The 20,005-nt window shown below is 39.2% G+C and overlaps 1 long non-coding RNA gene across 1 annotated transcript in view; it reads left to right on the top strand.

Annotated features, from left to right (window-relative positions):
• LOC103883161 overlaps positions 1–20,005 on the top strand; it is a 67,132-nt gene that overhangs the window by 24,475 nt on the left and 22,652 nt on the right. The window contains exon 4 of the long non-coding RNA XR_645294.4: positions 791–886. This is a non-coding gene — a long non-coding RNA (uncharacterized LOC103883161). The remainder of the gene's footprint in view (positions 1–790; positions 887–20,005) is intronic.

Genomic DNA, 20,005 nt, shown 5'->3' with positions numbered 1-20,005 from the left:
TTGAATGTCTCACAACCATTAGAGACTAAAGTATTACAATCTGATCTCATACTCTCTCTCAGCATCCTCTCCTAACTCCTCTTCCTATAATCTTCTCTACTTACTACCTATGTAGCTTTGGGCAAGTTGCTTAAGCTCTTTGTATCTTGGTTTCTATACTTGAAAAAAAGGAATAAAAATACTGTTATTTTTAGGAGTTTCTAGGAGGACAAAAACAAGTTAATACATGTCAAGCTCTAAGAATAGTGCCTAGCACATAAGAAGTCCCCAACAAATATCATTCTTTTCCAGCCATCTAAATCAGTATATCTTATTACTTTTGTCTCAGTATATAACTGGTCACAAAGTGCTATCAAATATATGCCTCTTCATTTCCTTCTTTCAGTCCCCTCTAGCATGATCTTAGTCCAGATGTGCATCACTTTTCAACTGTATCATGATAATTATAATAAGGTGATAACACACTCTCTCTGTCCAGTTTCACTTCTGTCCCCTCTGTCTTCCAAAATGCCACCATTGTGACCTTTTGAAACTGCACTGAACAAAATGCTTCAAGGAAAATGAATGACATTCATAGTGAGACCCAAATTCCCTCGAACAGCACTCTAGGCCCTACGGGTACCTCTTTGGGTGTCTATTCCACTGCTTTCCCAATGACTCCTGGTGTTTCAGATATATTAAATATTCCTTGTCCTCTATATTTTTGCAAATGCAATTCCTTCCACTTTCAAAGTGCATTCTCCAACCCCTTTCTTCTCCTATCTAACTTTTACTTTTTCTCTATGACCAGGTCATACACTTTGTCTTCCTCTCTGTGATCTTTCCCAGCCTGCTCTGGGTTGGGTGATGTATCAAGAAACCAGCAGGAAACAGGTGACACACTCAGGTGAGTAATTTGAGGAGGATTTTATAAAGGGATTATTTACAAAGGTGTAGACAGGATTAATGGAAACCCACAAAAGTAGAACAGAACCCCGGCAGCAGCAATAGCTTGGTGCTATTATTCCCCCTAGGCCTGATGGGGAAAGAGGAGGTAACATCTTACGGCTTATCCTGGAGAGGACCACCTAACAGGAGGTGTGGTCTGTTGTACAGCCTGCAGCTATCCCTCAAGGAGGAACTGGCGGATAAATTTCCTTTGCTCAGTGTCTTTGCACCCTTTGCTTACTTTTTCTTATTGTCTGAACTCAACCTGAGACTAGAAGGTATGGCTGTTAAAGTAGCTATAAGGTCTGTGTCCCGGGAGCAGTGAGCACTGTAGATAAGCACAGAAAGGGGATCTGGGAGGACAATTGAAAAACATTCAACAGAGATGCTTTCTTTTGCAGGACCTAGTCCCTAGGACATACCTTTATTATGAAACTTAACAAACAATATTGAATACATGTCCACTTTATCATAAATTGAGGAATCCTTGATCATAGGGACTATCTTTTTCTTTTCTCAGCATCCCCATACTTTAACAGGTGCTCGAATGAATTAATTAACAAATAGTAATGTCAGGGTAAGGTCTGTGCCCTATAAAACACAAGGAATAATTACTGTTTGAAGTTAATTACCTAATTCACTTTCCAGAACTTTAGATTTGTGCTACAATTTAGTATTTTTCAGTTAAGACATCATGTCTATTTCTCTTTGGTGTAATATGTAAATGAGTGGAAGTGTGCACATGTGTTGTTTACTTCATAATTTAAAAAATGATGATGGGTCAGACAAATACCAGACAATTCACAAGCTTTAGATAAATATGATAAAACAATTTCTCTAAGAAAATGATCTCCATTTAGTCATTTATTCACTTGATTTAACCCCATGCTGCTATTAGTTATGCAGGGAAAATAGTGTTTTAATGACTCTTCAGAAAATGTTCACCACAGGAAGAAATACTGTATGACTGGAATAGGCTAAGAGGACATTTATCTCTCTGTGCATTCTGTGGGTCTTAATACCATCACGCCTACGTGCTCCAAGAAAGGTATTACAATAGAACAGCTCCTAACAAAGGGCTATATAATTCATATGGAAATTAAGACTTTAGAAAGAGCAAAGTCTTTTTGAACATGTTAACTAGTCTAAATATGAGATAGAAATTACGGCCGGCCGTGGTGGCTCACGCCTGTAATCCCAGCACTTTGGGAGGCCGAGGTGGGCAGATCACCTGAGGTCAGGAGTTCAACACTAGCCTGGCCAACATGGTGAAACTCCATCTCTACTAAAAATACAAAAAAGTAGCCAGGCATGGTGGCATGTGCCTGTAGTTCTAGCTACTCAGGAGGCTGAGGCACGAGAATTGTTTGAACCCGGGAGGCAGAGGTTGCAGTGCGCTGAGATCACGCCACTGCACTCCAGCCTGGGTGACAGAGTGAGACTCCATCTCAAAAACAACAACAACAAAAAAGAAATTACATGATCTACCCTTTATTAATATAAAGCATGACTTTATTAATATAATCAGCATGACTATGGTTGCAATTAAAGATAGCTTAGAATATGAAGAGTTAATAATGTACAGTAATTCTGTATCTTGACTTTGTGAAATAAAGTACTTTTATCAAGTGTTGTTAACTGGTTATGATAAGCATAATCAACCCAAATTCTTTTGTAACAAGAAAAACAAGTTTTTAAGAGTTTGAAAAAGACATACAAATTACAAAAAAAAAAAAAAATGAAGAAACTGATATAGAAGAGATCATCACCATGTGAAATCACTTTCTAGTTGGATATAGAGATAGAACCCCTGTTTTTGGACTCCTGAGCCTAAATTCCTGATATCACATCATGCTGCCCTCTAATGCTAAGCACTAGTGGGATAAGATCATCTAAAGTTGAGCAGTCAATTTCCATAGCATTCCATGAGGGGGCTATGCTTTCTGGAGAAAGCCAAGAACCCTGTTACAGAGCACAGTAATTTGTTTCATAAGAGTTTGAATATGGAAGCCCAGATCCATTTATAAACTTATAAACTACATAATTAGAAAATGCCTCTACTAAGGTAATTTTGTGGGTGAATGGTTTTAAGATGGCATCATTAATGGCTTATCAAAGAAAAGCAGGAGTGGTCCTGTGTTATTTTTGGGAAAACAGTTTTCATAAATAGAAATAACCATTTTTTAAAAAGTACCTTTTGTATTAGTCCATTTTCACACTGTTATAAAGAATACTACCTGAGACTGGGTAATTTATAAAGGAAAGAGGTTTAATTGACTCACAGTTCCACACGGCTGGAGAGGTCTCACGAAACTTACAATCATGGCCGAAGGTGAAGGTGAAGCAAGGACCTTCTTCACATGGTGGCAGGAGAGAGAAGTACAAGCAGGGGAAATGCCAGATGCTTATAAAACCATCAGATCTCATGAAAACTCACTCACTATCATGGGAACAGCATGGGGGAAACTGCCCCCACGATCTAATCACCTCCCACAGGGTCCCTCCCTTGACACTTGGGGATTATGGGATTTACAATTCAAGATAAGATTTGGGTGGGACACAGTCAAATCGTGTAACTTTTTATGGGAATTCCATTTCTTCCCTTTTGTACTCTGAATTTTACTTTCCTTATGTTTTCATAGCTCAGATTTACTATTAATTTTCTTGACCTGTTCCCAGCCCCCTCCCTAGTCATTCATATTGACTTGAAAGCTGAATAAAGGGGAAAAATGAGCTGAGAAACAACTATTCACTTGATTAAATTGAACTCATTTATTTTCATCTCATGGATGAGAACTTATCATCTGAAATCTCATCACTATTTGTTTTAATCTATTCTATGTTTCTGGTGGCAAAGTGAAACTCTTCAAGGCTTGGAGCTATTTTTTGATGTTAATCCTTGTAAAACTAGTACTAATCTTTGTCATTTATGACAGTTCCTGACATTGGCGCTGCTTAGTGCCAATTTGGAGGAAACAGGATACAATGTTATCTGAGCCATTTTTCCCTACCTGGCAAACATCAGGGATCTCTCTTAAAATAAAACAGAGATTCTCTTTCTGCTTAGAAAGTCTTATCTCTAGCCCTTCAACTTTTCCATGGATTTCAAAGGGAGTTCTCTAACTCCCTCTGGATTTTTCGCAAAAGCTTCTCAAACTTGTCTCTTCCTTTCAAAACTTCCTCTTCCATCAGTCTTCCCCAATTCAGTAACATGGAAAATACGGCCCCAATTTGGGTGATGGGGAAGGCTAGAAGTGGCTAAAGGAGAATATAGAGACCTATACTAAACACCTAAAACCTCATCCCCTGGTCTCTCAAGAATGCAATTAAACTGTGCCACATAGGAAATGAATTTACAAGTCAATCAGTCCATCTACCTGCCTTGAGGTAGTGACTACACCTAAATGCTCATTGATGTATGTGAAAAACCAGTTCTCTTGAGGCATTTAGAAAACATATTCTGAAGTAGGTATTATGACTTGTGTGTGAAAAGATGGGTAGAAGGTTGAATATGAATTCGAGATATGTATCAAAAACAAAGACAAAACAACTGAAGCCTATTCCATGAGTGGAGCAGTGTAAGTGTCTCTTGGGGGAAGCCCTTGTGCTGTGTGAAGGGAATTTTCTGCTGTCTTTGAAACTTGCTTCTCTCTAAGGTATTTTGTGAAATTATTAGGAACAGAGCAGGGCTCAGCTTTAGTAAGGTTTTGATTAGTATTTGAAAAGCCTTCAGAGTTTGTCTTAGATGCCTATAATGGGTGAAAATCAACTGCATATCATAAATCATACCAGTTTATTAGTAGTAGGTGGAATAAATCCTGAAGTAAGTGAACAGAGAATTAATGAGAGTGCTTTATTCCTAAAGCACTTTATAAGATATATATGCAGTGAAACAGCTGCAAGTCAAAGATCTGGCAAGAAGTAGAAGAGGGAGGGTACTGAGTGAGGTGTCATTCTCTGAAACTACAGGTATTTGCCACCAAACACCTTGATTTGGGGACCTGGGTTGCTCGATGTTGCAAAAATAGCGGGTTGTGTATCTGAAGAGATTATACAAAATGACTGGCTGAAAAGGGTCAATTGTTGTTTTTAAAAGTATTTATCCTGGGCTCCTAGCATCCATGAGCTGAATTTGTTCCTCAGAATGCACTGGGAGACCGGCAAGAGACTAAAGGAAAACCAATATGTAAAATGAGAACTCATGAGTTTTGTTACCCCTAACAACCCCATATTTCCTAGGAGTTACTCTTATTTCCCAGGTCTCTCATAGCTGCAGGATTTTCCTCCTCCCTGGCCCTTTACCAGCTTGTCAATACACACAAATGTCCACATACTTAACAGCTATTACAGAATCCCTTGGTCTTGAGTCCCCTTCCTGCTCAATATTCTTTCTATTTTTTTTTTTTTTTGTAGCCAAAGGGGAAAGAAAAGTCTATTCTCACTGCCTTGTCCTTGCTCAACTTCCTGGGATTCTCACATTCATTACTCTGCAGAAGTGGGCTTCTCCCAGGTGACTGACAGCCTCCCACCAACCATATCAGTTGCGTCCTCCAGGATCTATGGCTTCTGAGTCATTACCATCTCCCAATTTTCCTCTTAACTTTTTAACTACTGTTTATCAGTCTCCTTCCAGGTTTCTTTCACTTTTTGGAAGCCTGTAAATGCTGATATTACCAAAGGATGAGTTGTTGGCTCTGTGACACTCTCCTTCTCATATTCACTGCCATGACCTCAAATATCATGATTTCCACAAACCTCTATCTCTAACCCAGACCTCATAGTTGAGCTGCCGATTATCATCTTCACCTGGTTGACCTTAAGGGCTCTCAAAGGTCACACAGCTAATTTCTATCTTCAGGTAAATTTTCTCCATCCTCTTAATAGAATTACTTTGCAGTCACCCCTGCTGGAAACCTTGCCATTTTTGACTCCTCCTTTTCACACCCCCAGGAATCAATCAATAAGTCTTGCTGGTAGCATATCAGAACTAACATCACAATTTCCTTTCTCTTCCTCTGTTGTTTCTGACATTCCCTTCATTTGTGTTGCCTCATTTCTCAACTAGTTTAAATAGGCTCCTAATAATGTTTTTGTCTCTAGGCATCTCAATTCTTCCCTGCACTTCTCCCATATTACTTTCTCTAATCATTTCTCTTTCCTTCTTAAAACAATGAATCTGTATCAAGAGCATCAAATTAATTAGCATAGTGTTTAAGACACTTCATAATCTGTTTCCAGGCAACATTTTCGACATTACATTGTTTTTAACATTATATACATTTCTTTTCCACTACACTCTCAAATCTTGTCTTGAACTTCTAAATATCGAATCATACTAGACTATGTGTTATCACCCAAAATATGCTGTGTGCATTTGAGCCTTGATTATTTTGCATAAACTTTCTCCCACCCCTCCTTTGGAATTTACTCCTGCTGTTCTTTGTCTCCTGGTATGTTCTTCTTCAAGCCCAGCTCATGTGTCCTTGCCTCTGTGTAAACTTCCTTAACTCCCAATTCCAGGGGCAGAATGAAGTCCCATTCTCCCCTCCTCCCCCACCTCTCTTCTCCTCCCCTCCCTTCCCCTCCTCCCCTTCCCTCTACCTCTCCTCTACTTCCTCCTTTTCTCTCGCTCCTCCCCTTTGCCCTCCCCTTCTACCCTCCCCTGGCCTCCTTCCCTCCCCTCTTCTCCCCACTCCCCTCTCCCCTCCTCCCTTCCCCTCCCCTCCTTCCTTTCCCTCCACCTCTCCTCCAGTTCCCTCCCCTGTTGTCCCCCCTCCCCTTTCCTCCTCCTCTCCTCCATTCCCTTCCTTTCCTCCCTCCCCTTCCCTCCCCTCCCCTCCCCTCTTCTCCCCTCCTTTCCTCTCCTCTTTTCTCCTTCAGAGCAACTTCAGTGCCAATCATAGCTTCTCTACATTCTAGCTCTGGACATTTAGTAAGTTATTTAAACTTTTTTTTTTTTAATTCGACCATATATAAAATGGGTTGTTGATACGTGTCTACCAAAGATTCTAATATTTATTAGAGAGTTTACAGTGTACTAGTCACTCTTTGAGGCTTTTGACATGAAGTAACTCATTTAATGAAGAGTAGTTTTAAAGAGTCTATTGCATCATAACCATTATGCCAGCAGCAAAATACTTATCACACTAGGTCATTGTTCCTGGTTTATGAGGATCTTGTACCCCTCCAGAATGTGTTCTTTTTGAAGGTAGAAACTTGTTCATCTATCACCTTCTCTATTTGGCAAAGCACTAGCATAAAATAGGTGCTAAATAATCATGGAGCCATCAGCAAAGCAGAGTTGGCTGTTGAACTGATATTGTATTAGATGCAACTTTTTGTTTTGCAAATGGTTTCCATATTCATACATATGAATATTCTAGTGAAGATTAAATACAAAGGCAAGTTTTAAAATGCTATCTCTCTGCATTAAAATAAAGACAACAAATCATATTGTGATAAAGTTTCTTATTTTTAAATAAATGCTAATTTTATCCCCATATTGACACATGCTCTTATTTTCGATAGGACTATTTTTCTGTGGGGCAGAGTGAATAACTAAGATTAAAACTGGCTAGGCTTCTGGTAAGAAAAAAAGAAAAAATGTATTGTATTTGGACTTTTGTGAGTTTTTAAAAATTGCTTCATTTTGTTTTAAAGATATCAGATTGGTGAAATGTTCAATATTGACATTTACTATTATAATTTGAATTTGTTATTCAAATGGCAAATATCTGATGGGAACTCAATGCTTGACTAGGCCTGTTGCATTGGGTCTTTAGTTAACCCAGAAAATGGAAGAGTCAGGAATCTTGAGGGTCCCCATCGAGAGATTATTCTGTCTTCCATATCTGTTTCATGATGATCCCAATGAGTCAGGAGAATGGGGTCTGAAGGCAGGGAACTTAAGGTCAATTTGTGATGAATCAAGGAAAAACATCAAGGTCCTGTGGTAGGGAATCTGAGGCCAATTTGTGCTGACTTCCCAAAGCTGGATCAAAAGGAAAACACCTGGGTCTGGGAGCAGGCACCTTAAGGCCAATTAAGGCAAACTTCCAAAAGCTGAACCAAAAGGAAAACTCCATCTACCCATGTCTAGTAACAAAAGATCAAAGACTACTCTCCCTACAAGTCTCCCCTTCCACTGCATCTCAGATGGAAAGGGATAGTGCCCTGGATTTGCTGTGGGCCAAGCAGGAACCATCCCTTCATCTGCATAGGGCACCAATTCACCTCAGCCTTTAATTAGCCACAGGCCAAATCCTTCATCCAGATAAGGGGTAACTGGTAGGAACCTCAAAAGGAGTGCTTAAAACCCAGAAAACTTTATAACTGGGCCCTCGAGCTGCTTGCTCGGCCGACTCCCACCCTGTGGAGTGCTTTCTGGCTTTAGTAAATTCCTGCTTGCGTTGCTGCATTCTTGCGTTTTGTTCTTTTGTTACTTTGTGCATTTTGTCCAATTCTTTGTTCAAAACACCAAGGACCTGGACAACTTACACTCAAGGCTCTCCTTCTGGTAACACTAGTAGACTGAGAAGGATTTGGTGTTCTCTTTTATTCATAAAGGAAAAGGATGTTGGGGTAGAGGCATATGTCTGATTGTCCCTGATTCTGCTTGTCAGAGATTGTTTTGCACCACCCCGCTTCACAGCAAAACAAACAGAACAGGTCCTTTAAGGGGCATTCAAAAGAGGAAGTATAGGTGTGTCGCAGAGTGCTAAGGAAACTCCATCCTGAAAAGTCAAGTCCCCATTGAAAGGAAAGTACTCGGTAAAGAAAAGGAATTTGGAAAGAGAAAATAAAATAGGACTATAACTTGGATAGCTTGTTATTATTATAAAAGTCTCTCTTTTTTTTGAATGGAATACATAGAATTTAAAAGTTTAGGATCATTAGTCATTGGGGTCTGCTTTATCTCTGCTGAGGTTTACTTATTTAAAAGCTGATGCCCCAGATCACTAGCCCAAACCTCTTTCTTCAGCTCCAGATCAATACATTTAACAGCCTAGTAGACTTCTCACTTTTATGTCTCAGAGACAATTCAGCCTAAAACAAAACTTAGTTATTTCCCCTTTCCCCTTCTTTCTTCCCTTAAGTTCCTGTATTTCGAAGCTCGGTGGATGGCATTGTCGCTTAGCCTCCTACTAAGCCAGAAATGTAGGGATTATCCCAGAGTTTTTCATTTCTCTGTGTTTCACATTTGACTGGTCAGCAAACCTTATTCAATTGACCTCTGATATGGTTTGGCTCTGTGTCCCCACCCAACTCTCATCTTGAATTGTAATCCCTACAATCACCACATGTTGAGGGAGGAACCCTATGGGAGGTGATTGGATCATGGGTGGCAGTTTCCACCATGCTGTTCTTATGGTAGTGAGTGAGTTCTCATGAGATATGATGGTTTTATAAGTGTCTGGCATTTCCCATGCTTGTGCTTCTCTCTCCTGCTGCCTTGTAAAGAAGGACGTGTTTGCTTCCTCTTCCACCATGATTATAAGTTTCCTGGGGCCTCCCAGCCATGCAGAGCTGTGAGTCAACTAAACCTCTTTCCTTTATAAATTACCCAGTGTTGGGTAGTATCTTTATACCAGTGTAAGAATGGACTAATGCAATCTCCTCAGTGTCTCTAGATTCAGGTCACATTTTCCCACTCTACCCTCACTGTCTTTGTTTAGACCCATGTCATTTCTTGTCTTGAAAACTGCAACAGCCTAGGTCATCATGGTATCTATTTCCTTGCCTGCATAATATAGTGAGTCTGCCCTCTGTCCCTCCTCCCTTTCTTCTCCCTTTCTCCTATGCAGACAAAACACACAAGAAATAAAATTAAAGTTCTCTTTCTGAAATCTTTGCAATGGTTTTATCAGCCCTGTGCTCATTGCTTTGATTTTGCTCTGTGAGGTGATTTTGGAGGAACAATTTTATCTTCAGGCTGTGCTTTATGGGAAGGTTAGAGGAGCCTGACTCTAAATGGAATCTGGAAGACAGTAAGATTCCAAGAGCTTGTTCTGCCAGTTTCCTAAAGCAATAAAAACCACAAGCCCACCCATAGAGGGGTTGGACTGCATGTAGGGCTTGGAAATTCTCCCCAAACTGTATGGTTCTTCTCTTGATCTGCATTTTGTTTCTCTGCTTGTCCTTCTTGGAGAGACTACTTCTAGGAAGACAACCTGTCTGACACAGCTAGAGTGTCCGGAAAACTCTCAGGAGAGCTCTCATCATTGTAGTTTTGTTGTTTTCTCCTTTCTTTCTATTTACATTTCAGTTTGTTAGGTAGGAGGAACTAAGCCTAAAATTTGTTAGGTTACGTTAGCAAAATGACTAGGTGTTGCTACACTGCTAATTTGTTCATGTGAATCTCTTTCCAAGCTACATAGACCTTGATTCTTATTAGCTGACTTGGAATTAAACTAGGTGAACTTGATTTTCCCCACAGAATACAGTGAATTTTTTCTCCCAGACAGTCTTCTATGACTTCAGCAGATCTGGGAAGTGATACTTTTATTATTCCAATTTGATACTTTCACTCTTTTCTTAAAAGTCTTAAAAGGCATATGATTACCTTTAGTGTAAAATTTATGTTGAATGATTTGCTTTCCAAGCAGTGTACTGTGACCTCCCATGCTTGTCCTTTTCTACCTTCCATTCCTTCTGCCCAAGTTTCCTCCGCTCCCCAGTACCATGCATTTCTTCATCTGCCCCTGTCTTATCCAATATTTAAAAGTCATCTCCAATGCCATCTGGTCAGGGAAGGGTTTGCTTATTATCATTATTTCTTCCCACTTCCCACCAAACCTGGTGTAGGTAAATTTCCCATGCCCTCAGAAAAAGAACCTGATACTTTTGTCCTAGCATTGGTGTACTTCTTGATCTCACTATCCAACAGACTGAGAAGTCCAAGGTCACAACTTTGACTTATTTGACTTTGTTCTCTTGAGTTTAACACAGTGCCTGGGGCTTAGTAGTATTAAACAGATCTTTGTTGACTAAATTTAAGAACAAAGTATAGGTCCCGGGGTATGCTGTTTTCAATGAAATTTCAAACCGTTTTTCCACAGGTAACCCAATACCTCCTAGTTTGTGTCACACCCTGTGAAAGACTCTTTGGACATTAAAGTTGGCCTAAACATTTCATGTAATGCATCATATATGATTGAGGCAAGAAATTACCCATATAAATCTATGATGTTTTAGGTGACATGTATAAAGAAAGGATCTTTAACATGACTATATGTTAAGAATCATTAAATATTTTTAGAATCTGATTGGATTATAACTCCTTAGAGAAGAAAGAGAAAGTTTGTAATCTACTATAGCTAAAGCTTTTTGGTTCACTTGGGGTGGGACTGGATTAAGACCAAATGTTTATCCATCAATTGTACAAATGGACATTTTCATATATTACCAGAATAGACATTAATGGTTTACTTAATTTGTTCTCTTTGAAATGATTGAATTGACTCTAAAATTTTTCTGATCAGGTTCATGTGAAATACCAACATACAGGAATAGGAAGGGCAGGGGACAAAGCCCTTCATCTCCCATATTGCTGTCTTATTCTCATTTTGTCAACTTTGATTTGTTGCATGAAAGTGGCGCAGTTGCAGTAAACTGTCTCTCCATCTTTCATGTTGACCAAAAATACTTGGTTTATTTACCTATTTTTGGAAAGTCTCAAAATAGAGGCCACAGATCTCTCATTGAGTGCCCAGTAGTGATGAGCTGCATCTGCCACTAGGTGTCATTGAATTTTCAAACAAATGACTTTAAAGAACATTTCAGTAAAAGCTAGCTTCAAGTCCCGGATTTTTGTTCTTCCTTTTCATGGCATCTTTGAAGTAAGTAATAATGCTATCATTCATCTTAACACATTTGGCCTATTTAAATTTTGAAATTTATTTTGCCTTATCCACCCCGTTGCATTGTGAACTGGTGCTTACAATGCATGAATGGTACTTTTCATAATGCAATACTGATCTCGTCTTCACTTAAAAGATGTGAAAACTATTCAGAAGCACAAAACAATATATATTTAATAGCCTTTCCATTACAGAAAGCTAATAAAAATTCCAACATGAATAGATTTTGCTTAGGAAATTACATTTCCATTTCTCTTGGGAAAAATGGGTACTTTATTTTTTATGTTCCTTCGTAAACGACTACAAAAATCACACAACTTCTGTGAATTCTAGAGTTGTGCAGCAATTTTATCAACTTTTCAAAAAGTGCTACTAAATTTTTGTTATCAATTACAAACTTTCCAATATGAACTCCTGAGGTTGTGTTATTCATACTTCACCCAGTAGCTGTACATGCTGTTTTTCCACCAAAAAGGTAAGATTGAATGTAAGAAAAGGTAATCTGTAAAACATAGCAATCTCTCACTTGCATATTTAATAATCTCTGATCACAGCAGGTATAATAGTTATCTACTTGCATATCTAAATAATAGGCTTTCAAAATCAAGCCAAATGTAGTGTTATTGTGAACTGATGTATATTTCTCATTTATGTTTTTTGAAAAGATTATTAATGAGTGAAACTTCTTATAAAGGACTGATGTTTAGAACCGAAAATCTCATTTTCTACTGATTCATACTCAATCTTTCCGTCTATTTCCCCTGTAGAAACTAGAAGTTTTCAGATTTAAATATAAAAAAGTTCTTCCTTCAATACCACTGACCTATTAGATCTATCCCAATTACACATTGTTTCCTGAATGGAGGATTTTTCTTTTGGAATAGTCAATTCCATGCTGTTAAAACTCTATAATACCAAAGCAATACAGGGATAATTATGTGTGGTTAGTGCTCTATAATTCTTCAGAACTGCTAGCAAAGTTGATTAAACTTCTATTGGGTTGAACTCTGACCTAGCCTTATCCTGAGAACTTCTTGTCCTCTGTGGCTAATTCCTTGATGCTGCAATAAGTGTTACTTTCTCCCTACTGTGTCCGGGTCAGGACGGTCACTGAAGTTGTTCATTTTGAGGGAAAAATATGTAAGGATAAAGATTTTCACTCATAACAAGAAACATATGGGTGACAGGCAAAGGCTTAAAAATGAATGAAGATGATCAAGAACACTACACTATACTGAGGAGTGATACTATATTATTGATATCTTGTTGTCATGGGTGCTGAAAACAGAGAAGGAACTGGATATACATTCACTTGGCTGAATTAAGGATTTTCAAATACGTGTAGAAGTCTCTGCTATTCTATGAGGTCTGTGTCCCTGCCTATATAAAATTATACTGTCTTTTGAACAAAAAAATATCATAATGGTATATACTCAGGGTGGTATGCTTGAGTGTTCGGTAGTTGAGTTTTGGTGATAATTTCTTGGTCATACTCTCTTGCCTGTTCCATCGTGATCACTTGCATTGGTCACAAACTGGGTGCTGAGATTAGGGGACACATTTTACTTCATTTGACAGAAAGAGAAGGAGCCTCAGAAGGAGAAAGGGGCCTTGGACTTGCAAGATAGTTGTGATTACAGATGCAAGTGCTAGTGTAGAAATAGACTAAAGTTCAGATACTTACCACATGGAAACTAAAACCACGGCTTTCACCTCTTTAATGCAGTCTTCTAACCATCATTATCATTGATCATCTCGTGCATATATAAAGGATAGAGTTCCACATGGTCATTATTCTCCCACAGTTGCATCACACCTATTGTAGTTATATGTGATTGCTCTGAAAATTTGTCTTGTGGGAAAACTCCTGTTTACATTTGGACCTCTGCTCCTGAATGGAGACCAGAAAATCAACTGTTGTCTTATTCAAACATGATTATACTCTAGGTCTGACTCTGGAAAATTAAATACAAAGGGGTCACATGTATTTAAAAATATAGTTATAAAGGAAGAGACTTCTGTCTAGCAAATTCAGGAGCAACCTCAGAGGTACTTTTCCAGATGTCCGTAGATGAGATGATCTGAAGGTGGATTTCATTAGACCAGTAGGCCATGGTCGGGAGTTCCATCATACCTGTTCACTCTCGATCAGAACAGCTCTGCTACATCTGTTTTACACACAGAAGCAAAGTGTGTAACTGGGCTCCTGGGTAGACTGGTTCAAAACCTGGCTTCCTTCCTCACAACTTGGGTGATCTCTACAACTTAGTTAACTTCTTTATTACCAACTTTCTTCATCTGATGTAAATTGGGGATAATAAAACTACCTGTCTCTGGATTGTGTTGTAAGATTTAAATAAGCTAATACATAGATTTAGATCTGTACCTGACACATAGTAATGCTTAGTAAGCATTGGTTCTTGCTATTATCACTGTTATTATTTTGGATTTCTGCCTACTAGTTCCTTTGAAAAATGGAATAATTTTCTTCGGCCAATAAATTTTGAAACCTACTAATCTAGACTATTAATATATGAAAATTCTATTTTCTCCACTCTAATCATTTTCCCTGGTAAATTGGAATGGGTTCCACAGATCAGAGCAATGAAGTGTTGAGGTCAGTGCTCAGTGAACCCTGATGAATTGTTCTTTGATGAGTTGTCATTTTCTATTCTTAAAAGAGGCATTAAGAATTTATAACAATGTCCTAGTTGCATTACCATTTGGATGGTGTATTTATGCTAATTTCTTCTGCCAATCCTAATTACCAGTGGTTAAATTCATTAAAAAATAATTTTTTCCCAGACTCTTGTCTAAATCACCTTGCTTCCTAGAATATTTCAATTTCCTTTTGGTTCAATTGTCACAAGTATCAAATGATTTATTCACCACACAGTGTAAATCAGAGGCACTTTTATTTATTCACTAGGCAGTTACTGAGTGCTTCTGGATACTTTGTGGGTATCTAAACATTTCCTACAGAACCTTTGGGGTCATCTAGTCCAACAGATCACATATTAGAGTTATTTTATATGCTCAGTGACAGTTGGTTTTCTGTCTGTTACTTGAAGACTAGATTTATGCCTGAGAATAGCTTATACTGTAGTTGGTAAGACATTATACAGAGTTAAGAGTAAAGTTACAAAGCTCTCACATTTTGCAATCTGATAACTGAAGTGCAGATGTTACTTACTTACCCAAATCACAAGCTACGTAGCAATAGGGTTGAGAAAAGAATTTAGATGCTCCAACTCGTAAAACACAACTTTATCATTATACCACTTTGCTCAGAGCTATTTTCTCTTCTAAAAAGTGCTATAAACAGTAGTTAGATGTTTAGATAGGCTACAAAACTAGACTTAGTACAAGACTTGCTTTTGTGGCCAGAAGTCGTGGGTAAGAAATCAGACAGTGCAAGTCATGGGTGAGAAATCAGGCTGTGTCACTGAACAGTTGTGTGAGATATGGTCAAAACTGTAGAAGGCTCTACATCTTTTCAGTGGAAGGAAGGAAAAGTTCCTGGAACACAGTTGATAGACGATAGAATTAATATTTTAGGAATGATGAAATTGTACACCTTCTACTTCCAGTTGTCCTGGCAATGAACGTTTATCTTATAATGATTTTATAATGAGAAAATTCTTTTCTGCCTCATTCAAGAAAAATAGCAGTCTACTGCCCTTTGGGGAAGTTTGTGAGAGGACTTCATGGTTTTTGTTTACAAAGCTGAAGCCCAGTGGGATTTTAAGAGACAGGGGTTTGTTCCAAATTAAAGGATACTATTAGAGACTAAAAGAGGAACAGGTAGAAGATTGTGGAATAGCGAACAAAAGTATAGGTTTACATAGTTTCACTATTTTATTTTGGGGAGAAGTTTAAGGAAAAATCTTTAATGATTCTGTGCTGCAGATAGAAGATAAAATAATGATGAAAATAATTTTCAACTTTTATAGTTATAGAATTAAATTGATTTTAGAGGTTTGAAAGCTCCTGGGCAAAGAGCTTGAGTGATGTTTCAGTGCTAATCACCTAAGCAATTGAAAATCTGTGTGGTCTTCCCTATATTTCCCATCCGTTTGAGGTCTGAAAGGGACTTTGTACTCAAAAACCAGTTTTATTTCCTGTCAGCTTGGCTAGAACTGCAGTGGTCTCTTGTGTGAATGCTCTTTCTGTCCTGTATTATTGGCCTGAAACTTTGAGACTGCTAGGAGATGAAAAGGAGTGGAACCACTGAAATAACCAGCATTCTGACTTTCCTTCCTCTTAAGATCAGATACCTGTGCTTTCTCCATGCCATTCTTGGATTGTGGGACACTTTGACCAATCTAGAAGACCCAGGCCAGATTCAGTTTCCTTGAAGTTTTGTGTGACTATAGGTTAAGGAACACTCCCTGTCCAATGGCTCATAACTCAACCTGGAGACATCCTTCTCTTTTCAAACCACATTTCTTCCAAGGTACTAAGTTTGTGAAAAGAAAAACCAGGATACTCTGCCATGAATGTCTCTTGAAACAAACATGGAGTCTACTCACTGCTTCAATAATAAAGGAAAGTAAAGAAAACGTAGAGTAAACCATAAGTTATATCCTGACGTGATTCTGCTCCATATAGATTGCACACATATATTTTATCTGTAGACTGAGAACAGGCAAATGAAAACTCACCCAAACAATGGGTCTTCTAAATGTCCATCTGTCTCATGATCGTGGAAGGCTTGGCTGGTGAGCCTTTTTGCCCTGGATCATTCATCAGAGGTCTTGGCCATTTGAGTAGCTTCCAGTTTTTGGGTATTCATATGCCCAGCTTCTACTGCTTGCCAGGAAATGTGTATCCATTGTCCTCTGGGATCCCTAACCTTATCTCATCTTCATTGTGTTCTTTTCCCCCTGAATTTCAGACAGTTTACTGCTGGCAAATAACTCACCTTCCATGTTGGACCAGGGGATGGTGATTTCTTCTTAGCTGTTTTCCTGTGACATTACTATTTTTCTCTTTATTTTCTCCTCACAATGTCTGGCATCATTTGTCAACCTGCATTCCAAAATTCCCTGACATAAAACTCAACTCACAAAGCATTTTATGAAGCATGCAGGGCTCTGTAAGTGAGCAGTTTTTTCTGTATTAAATTAATGATATTCACTAAAACTTTGATTTTTCTCAAGCAGTTGTATTCAAGGAAAATCAGTTTTAAATGGAAGAGGATAAAACAAACAAATGATTTTGGATATTTTAAAAAACGTTAAAAATTAATGGCTCTTGTTCTTTTTGTATTTTTTTATGCTGGAGCTCCCTGTGACAAAATGGGGTCCTGGGTATATTGCATGAATGCATTCTTGGCCCAAGTTCCATCAAAAGACTCAGAAAAATCTTTCCATCAGACAGTCCACAAAATTTCCACAATTGGCAGTCCAACTGGTGGTTGCCAACTGGTTGTCTAACTGGCACTGGTGGCTCGCACTAGATTAAATATAAAAATGTTTCAACACGAATACCTCTGAGCTGCTTAAACCATGTGTCTGTACTGTGGGGATACCTGCTTTTAGCTGTAATTCCAATTGCAAAGTTATGTTTCCTCCCAAAAGAGTAAGTAAGATTGAGCCTTCTCTTTACTGGATGATAATCAGAGAATGTAGAATCAAATGGCCAGGCTGTGTTGCAGAAATGGATTATGCATATGTAAGAATACCCACATAGGGCTGGGCATGGTGGCTCACACCTGTAATCCTAGAGCTTTGGGAAGCTGAAGCAGAAGAATTGTTGAGGCCAGGAGTTCAAAACCAGCCTGGGCAATGTAACAAGACCTTCATTTCCACAAAAAATAAATTTTAAAAATTAGCAAGGTATGGTGGTGAGCACCTCTAGCCTTAGCTACTCAGGAGGTGAAGACAGGAACATCATGTGAGCCCAAGAGTTTGAGATTGTAGTGAGCTCTGACTGTGCCACTGCACTCCAGCCTGGGTAACAGTGTGAGACTCTGTCTATAAAAAGATACAAATTAAATAAAAAGAATACCCTCATGGATTAATGAAGATGACAGAAACCTTAAAAGACCATCATATATGTGACGTTTTCTAATCTAATCTCATGGATTAATGAAGATGACAGAAACCTTAACAGACCATCATATATGTGACATTTTCTACTTGAGTGCCTGCCACGTAGTAAATGCTCAAAAAAGCTCAGCTGAATATGAAAATTAAGCATATTAGAGGGAGTTCATGCCTTCTGGATGACTGTTACAAGGCTCAGAACCTAGGGTAATTAAGTGATCATTGACTAGAGATTATGAGTTCTACCAGTGATGGCTTGGTGATATGGTTTGGCTCTGTGTCTCCACCCAAATCTCATGTTTAATTGTAATTCCCATTGTTGGGAGAGGGACCTGGTGGAGGTGATTTGATCATGGGGGTGGATTTTCCACTTGCTATTCTTGTGATAGTGAGTTCTCATGAGATCTGGTTGTGACAAAGTGTGTAGCACTTCCCCCTTCACTCTCTGTCTCTCCTGCTCCACCATGGGAAGATTGTGCCTGGTTCCCCCTCACCTTCTGCCATAATTGTAAGTTTCCTGAGGGTTCCCTAACCATGCCTCCTGCATAGCCTGTAGAAATGAGTCAGTGAAGCCTCTCCTTCAGAAATTACCTAGTCTCAGGTATGTCTTTATAGCAGTATGAGAATGGACTAATACAGAAAATTGGTAACAGAGAAGATACCTGAAAATGCTGAAGCAACTTTGGAACTGGGTAATGGGCAGAGGTTTGAACAGTTTGGAGTGCCCAGAAGAAGTCTCTAGGAAAGTTGGAATTTCCTAGAGACTTGTTGAATTGTTGTGACCAAAATGCTGATAGTGATATGGACAGTGAAGTCCAGGCTGAGGTGATCTCAGATAGAGATGAGGAACTTACTGGGAATTGGAATAAAGGTGATTCTTGTTGTGCTTTAGCAAAGAGACTGGCAGCATTGTGCCCCTGCTCTAGAGATCTGTGGAACTTTGAACCTAAGAGAGATCAATTAGGGTATCTGGTGGAAGAAATTTCTAAGCAGCAGAGTGTTCAAGATGTGACCTTAAAAGACTATGCTTATTTGCGTAAACAAAGAAATGACCTGAAACTAGAACTTTTATTTAAAAGGGAAGCAGAGCATAAAAGTTTGAAAAATTTGCAGCCTGACCATGTGGTAGGAAAGAAAAATGCATTTCTGGGGAGGAATTCAAGACTACAGAAATTTGCATAAAAAGAGCTGAATGTTAATAGCCAAGACAATGGGGAAAATGCCTCCAGGGCATTTCAGAGACCTTTGCAGCAGCCCCTCCCATCACAGGCCTGGAGGCCTAGGAGGGAAAAATGGTTTCATGGGTGAGGTCTACGGCCCTGCTGCAATGTGCAGCCTCAGGACATGGCACCTCTAAATTTCAGAGGATGTATGGAGATGCCTGGATGTCCAGGGAGAAATCCATCACAGGGGCAGAGCCCTCATGGAGAACCTCTACTAGGGCAGTGCAGAGTGGAAATGTGGGGTTGGAGTCCCCACAAATAATCCCCACTGAGGCACTGCCTAGTGGAGCTGTGAGAAGAGGACCACAATCCTCCGGGCCCCAAAATGGTAGGTCCAGTGACAGCTTGCACTGTGCACCTGGAAAAACCACAAGCACTCAATGCCAGCCTGTTAAAGCAGCCATGGGTGCTGTACCCTGCAGAGCTACAGGGGCAGAGCTGCCCAAGGCCTAGGAGCCTACCCCTTGCATCAGTATGATCTGGATGTGAGACATGGAGTCAAAGGAGATTATTTTGGAACTTTAGTATTTGATGACTGCCCAGCTGGGTTTCAGACTTGCAAGGGGCCTGTATCCCTTTTGTTTTGGCCAATTTTTCCCTTTTGGAACAGTAGCATTTACCCAATGCCTATATCTTGGAAATAACCAACTTGTTTTTGATTTTACAGGCTCGTAGGTGTAAGGGACTTGCCTTGTCTCGTATGAGACTTTGGAGTTGGACTTTTGTGTTAATGCTGGCATGAATTAAGACTTTGGGGGACTGTTGGGAGGGGATGATTGTTTTTGGAATGTGAGAACATGAAATTTGGGAGGGGCCAGGGGCAGAATGATATGGTTTGTTTCTGTGTTTCCACTCAAACCTCATGTTGAATTGTAATTCCCAGGGCTAGGGGAGGGACCTGGTGGGAGGTGACTGAATCATGGGGGCAGATTTCCCCCTTGCTGTT

The sequence above is a fragment of the Papio anubis genome, chromosome 4 (genome assembly GCF_008728515.1).
Source record: "Papio anubis isolate 15944 chromosome 4, Panubis1.0, whole genome shotgun sequence".
In the NCBI taxonomy this organism is placed as follows: Eukaryota; Metazoa; Chordata; class Mammalia; order Primates; family Cercopithecidae; genus Papio; species Papio anubis.
The sequence above is the reverse complement of the archived record's forward strand: the minus strand, read 5'-3'. Positions and strand labels throughout refer to the sequence as shown.